We start from the raw sequence: 6,000 nt of genomic DNA on the forward strand, positions 1-6,000 counted from the left end.
TGAGATAAGACATTTGGGTCATCACTCCAGTGACCAGGTTTGTGACCTATGAAATAAATAACATTATTTCACAATGTATATGTGTTTCTGAAAATTTATGCAATACCAAATACCAAATGTACAAAAGGGACAATTGTCCATCTCTTATATATATCCGAAGTAAAGGTACACCAGAATTATACTTTCTTGTTAAAGGATCACAGAATGACTGCTGATTTTAGGTTTCTTTCCAGGTGCTCCTATACATTTGTGAATCTTCTCTGAGGAAGTGTTTTCCATAGTTTGTTTTGAGGTGTTCCGAATATCAGTACTGTCACTAACCACAGCCATGAAACAGCAAAGATGATTGGATACCTGGCCAAAGAACTGAGAAATCACAGGAAGTGATAGGAAAGAAGATACCAGAGGACCCAAAGCCTCATTGCCAGCTTCTGGATCCCCAAATCCTGTTTTAAATGCTTTATATTCATTCTACTACAGGGGTGGGGTAATGAGTGGCTACAGGTATGTCCGCAAACTGAGGCATCAATCTAGTTGGTGGTTACAATTATTAACTGAGGTATTGTTTGTATACATAGTGATAATTGAATCCCTTATTATTAAGGAGCAGAAGGGAGCAATAATCATTACAACCATAGCACAGACATCCATCTTGTTTCCAAAGTCTTAAACTTTTAGTGTCCAACAGCTCTAACTTAAATACTTTTGAGGTAATAACCCATACCCCTGTCTTCCCTTAACTGTTTGACCTTTCCAGAGCACAGCTCTCAGCCTTTTGATTACTGTTTGAGATGGCTTCCCAATATATCCCTTTCCAGGTATAACAGTTTGACTCTAGAATCCCTCACAAGTACTATTACAGATGGGTTATTTTGAAAGGGATATTTTTTTCTAGGGTAGGTTCACTTTTTTAAATTTTATTTTATTTAAAGGTACTGTACAGAGTGGTTACAGTTACATGAGTAAGGTACATTCCTTGATGTATATTGTTACCCACTCCATTGTTGTTCTCCTATCCTTTCCCACCTCAACCATACCCCCCACCCCAAAGTTGTAAAGTTCATTGCCGGTATATTGTCTTGTGAATATCATTGTTGCAATGGGTCACTTCTTTCATCATTATGTTATTTCCCTTTCCTTCTCCAAATCAGATAATGTATATACAAGATAGAAGGTACCAGAATCAAGACAGAGATGTCCAGAGATAAATCAAAGACAAATGAAATAAAATAACATCTAGTTACACTTCTTTACCGACATCAAGGTTGATATCTGAAAAAAAAAAGTAATTGTTGTTTCCATGTCTTGGAGTCCATTTCAATTAGCATCATTTTGTATGGTCAAATGTACATAGCTCTAGAGCCAGCATTCCCATTCATGGGCATTTGTCGAAATTATCTCTAGATAGCTAATGGATGAAAAATAGAATTGAAAATAGCAAAGGAAAACAAATCACCATTCAGGTATTATGATTTTATAATTCTAATATGAAAGAACTGAAGCTTTTGTTTAATGAAGAAGACAGTTTAGCCTGTAATTTCAATGCAAAGCATCAGTTGAAATGAGTCTAAAGTCTTTTCCTCAAAGATATCCAAGAGTAATATACTCATCCTCTAAAGAGTAAAAAAGTAATTATTTTAATTAGCTTTGCTTAATATTAATTTACGTGTAGAAAATAAGTTAAAATATCTTCTCTCAGGCAGGGAAGGTGGCTCAGTGGTAGTGTTGGCATGCAAGAGTCCCTGGTTCAATTCTTCAGTACCACATAAGCAAAAAGAAAAAACCCGGAAGTGGCGCTGTGGCTCAAGTGGTAGAGTGCTAAACTTGAGCTGAAGAGCTGAAGGACAGCGTCCATGTCCATAGTTCAAGACCCACGACCGGACTCCAAAAAATAAAACACTAAAACTACCAGCACAAGTATGTTTTTGGCAGCATTATTACCATATCTAAGATATGGAACCAGTCCAGATGCCCCTCAGTAGATGAATGGATCAGGAAAATGTGGTATATATAAACAATGGAATTTCATGCTTGTATGAGAAAGAATGACATAGCTCCTTTCTTAAGAAAATGGAAAGACTTGGAAAAAAATCATTATGTGAAGGAAGCCAGACTCAAAGAAACATAGGCTCTATGGTTTCCCTCATTTTTATTAATTAATATATGCTTAGGATAGTCCTGTAAGATAGGTTCATTTTTTACACTCTTAATATTCGCTGTGTGTGTTTGTGTGTGTGTGTGTGTGTGTGCACGTGTGTGTGTGCACGTGTGTGCACGTGTGTGCAGTAATGAAACTGACTCAGAGCCTCAAAATCTTGCTTGGTTTTTTTCACTCATGTCTGACTGAATCTGTACTATTTTAACCAAGGTTTCACTATGTGTTTGATTGAACAATTGAACATAAATGTCTCGTGGATTGCTACCCCAGCCATCTGTGAACCATGGTCTTACAATCTCAGCCTCATGAGATGAGATACTGGCATCTAGCTCTATTGCCAAGTGTCATTTCTTCGTTTTGTTTTGTTTTGTTTTTTGTTTTTGTGCATCCAAAATCTGTATGGAAAACAAATCATTTATAATCAGGACTAGTCACATAAAATTGTGTGTTGTTTAAAGATTACCTTAATAATGTAATCCTTTTGCATACACATTATGTGATTTGATTTTTTGAACTCTTCTTGTCTTGGTTTTATAGGGTGTTAGGTGTTTAAAAACAGAATTTATCAAGGTTTAACTCTAAACTACTGAAACAGGACCTTTATTATTACTCAATGTCCTGTAAATCATAAGTTTATCACTACTTGAGGCACCATATGAGCACAAATAGTTTCCTATAATACCTACACATATTTTAGACCTCAATTCCATACAATGCACACTTCTGTCAAATATGCAAGGGCATTCTTTCTGATTCTCCATGGATTTTCACTGTTCTTTTCTCTATTCTCCAGTGCTAAGTCTTGTGATGGTCATGTTGATTTTCTCCCCTATTATATTCATCATTGCATCTTGGGAACTACTGGTATGCATTACTATACTTCTGTCCATTCTCCTTGTGCTTCGGCTTGTACCCCTCTGACCTCGAAGGGCTAAGAATTGGGGATGTTTGCTTTACTCTTTATCTCAGACATCTATCTTTACTTTCTAGAAATACATTCATTGAATTCCTTCTGTAAAGTCTAATGTCTTAAAATTATTACTGCATTTTCATGGCTTTGTTACTTGGCATTAGGGAAGAACATAGATCAGTACTGTAACTTAGGTAAAAGATTATTGCAATCATGCTTCACTAGATATTCTTCATTGGATAATGTGTATTTCAAGGTCTGCCTGCCTGCTTCCTTTTCACTGTTTTGTTTATTTTTCAATGTAGTCTTTTCTTCTGGAAAATATTTATGTGCCTAGTGAAGATCAATTCTTACTGTAACTATTCATTAATTTTATTCCAACCTCATTTCACAGATCCCTCTGAGTTTCTTCAGGGTCTGTATAGTGCTTCACATTTTTAAATATGTTTTAACATCGATGCATCCAATGATGAAGACACATTCCTTAAGTCACCATTTTGATGACTGAAAAGAAACCATGCTGCAATCTCACTATATGGCAATTTTCTGGTTTTAAATTCTTTTAGATTAAAATTGATGCTGGACAACAAATATTCTGTGTACAATTTTATATTTTCCTAATTATTTTAATATACTTCCCATATTATATAAAGTTAAAACATTATCACTTACTTAGTTTTAGGATTTCTAAAACGGTCAGAGTAAAAGTTCTATTCATTCACAATTTTTTTTTTTGGGGTCCGGTCGTGGGGCCTGAACTCTGGGCCTGGGCGTTGTCCCTCAGCTCTTCAGCTCAAGGCTAGCGCTCTATCACTTGAGCCACAGCAACACTTCCGGCTTTTTTTTTCTTTTTGCTTATGTGGTGCTGAGGAATTGAACCCAGGGCCTCGAGCATGCAAGGCAAGCGCTCTACCACTGAGCCACCTTCTCAGCCCTTCATTCACAATTTTAAGATAATAGAATATCCATTATGACCAAGTGAGATATTTTAAATTTTTTTTGTAGTCCTTAAAGGTTGTGCTGGGGAATACAGCCCAGTGCTTCATATTTCTTGGTCTACTGTGGGCCTCTGAGCCTGATGTGACCTGTGGTTTTATTTTCACTCAACAGGAATTTAAAAAAAAATTTAATAGGAAAGAATTATTACTTGCTTACTTTCTCCAATATCTCTCGCATACATAAAAGTAATATAATTCTACACTGACTGAAAATGGTGTTCCTATTAGAGTAATTGTTTATTTTTTGTAGCCCCACTCTTCACTAAGTCTTGTCCCTTTCCTATCTCCCCTTCCCATAAAACTTGACTGGAACCACTGGAAACCCACTTCCAGTCAGCCTGGTACTTAAAAAGCCAAACCTTAACTAACCTACCCCCTGATAGTCCTGCTATAAATTTTCAAAGGCCTGACTGCAACCAGAATCCTTCCTGAAAGTCCTCCTCTGCTACAGGGAAATCCTTCTTCCACTCCACCACTTCCTGGAATCCCTGCTCTGCACCACCAGAAACCAAGCCACATCCATATCTCCTCCTAAGATCCACCTTGCTGCACCAAGAACCCCACCTACATTGGGCTCCTCCCTCTACTCCTAACTTCATCCACCAGATACCCTGTCCCTAACTACTCTATTCCCTCAGAGTCCCATTACTCCCATATTCTATTACTTCCAAGCTCCTCCCGTCCCTTTCATACCCCACTCCCAACCAAACTTCTCCCTCGACCCCTCCTGGTTTCATCAGAAACTCGATCCATAACTAGTCTAAGTAGCCGAACTTTTCAAGCACAGCCCTGAACCTACCTCTTCCCACAATTCCCTTCATGCTACACCAAAAACCCTCCACCTCTCTATAACTGCCCTTGTAGCCCCCCCTTAGTTGACCAGAAGCTTCTCACACAGCCCATCTCCTGCTTAGAAAGCCAGCCCTGCTCCACCATGGGCCTCTCTACCTCCCATATCTACTCTCTCAATGGCTTCATTGTTCCCGTGATGAATCCTCCCCTTACTGGCTCCTCCCACAGATCCACATCCTACTCAACCCTGCCCATAATTACTCTACACCTTTGTAGACCTTCCACTCCTTCTCAAAGTCCCTCTTCCAATTAACCCCATGGCTCCAAGCCCTGACCTGCTCTAGAAAACCCCCACCACACTATCCCATCTCTCGACACCCACATTGCTCCACTGCAAACTACTGCATCTGTTGGCCTCCCTCTGGAAGCCTCACCAGGCTCAACTGTAAATCCCTGTCCCTTCATAATCCCTTTTTGAAGTTTACCTTGCCCCACTGGAAACCCTGTCCAAGTCTAATGTCCTGCCTTGCAACACTGAAATCCCCACCCAAACTCACTGCTCTTTTCGAAGTGGTAACTGGCTACACCAGAAACCCTGTCCTAACTAATCTAGTCCACTGGATCCTATCTCTGCTCTCACAAAGCTCTGGTCCTGAAAAATTCCTCCATACATTGTTACTACATCCTGCTCTGCCAGAAACCCCACCTCCACCCTAACACACTTCCCAAAGGCCCGCCCCCTACTAGCCCACTTCTTTCTAGCACCACTCTGCCCTCTCACAGACCTTGAAAAGCCTCTCCCTCATAGCTCTGCATTCCTGCACCAGAATCCCCACCTTTTGTCAGCCTCTTGCCTTCATTATCTTCCCTGTCTTATGGGAAACCTCACCCTACATATCCCACCAGGGCTCACAGTGCTACACCACAACCCCTCCTCTAAGTAACCTCTTCCTCTGTAGCCTTGTTCTTCCTTTTCAAAGCTCTGCCTCAAACAGCCTCTTCCCCAGTGACCATGCCTTCTTCCACTGAAAACCCATCCACCTGCCAGTCTCCATCCTAAAGTCCCACCTACTCCACAAGAGACCCTGCTCCTAACAAGTCTAGTCTTTCCTGTCCCCTCCCTGCTGTCTCAAAGCCTTACA

This window comes from Dipodomys merriami, unplaced genomic scaffold (assembly GCF_024711535.1).
Source record: "Dipodomys merriami isolate MVZ:Mamm:240054 unplaced genomic scaffold, mDipMer1.0.p SCAF_987, whole genome shotgun sequence".
In the NCBI taxonomy this organism is placed as follows: Eukaryota; Metazoa; Chordata; class Mammalia; order Rodentia; family Heteromyidae; genus Dipodomys; species Dipodomys merriami.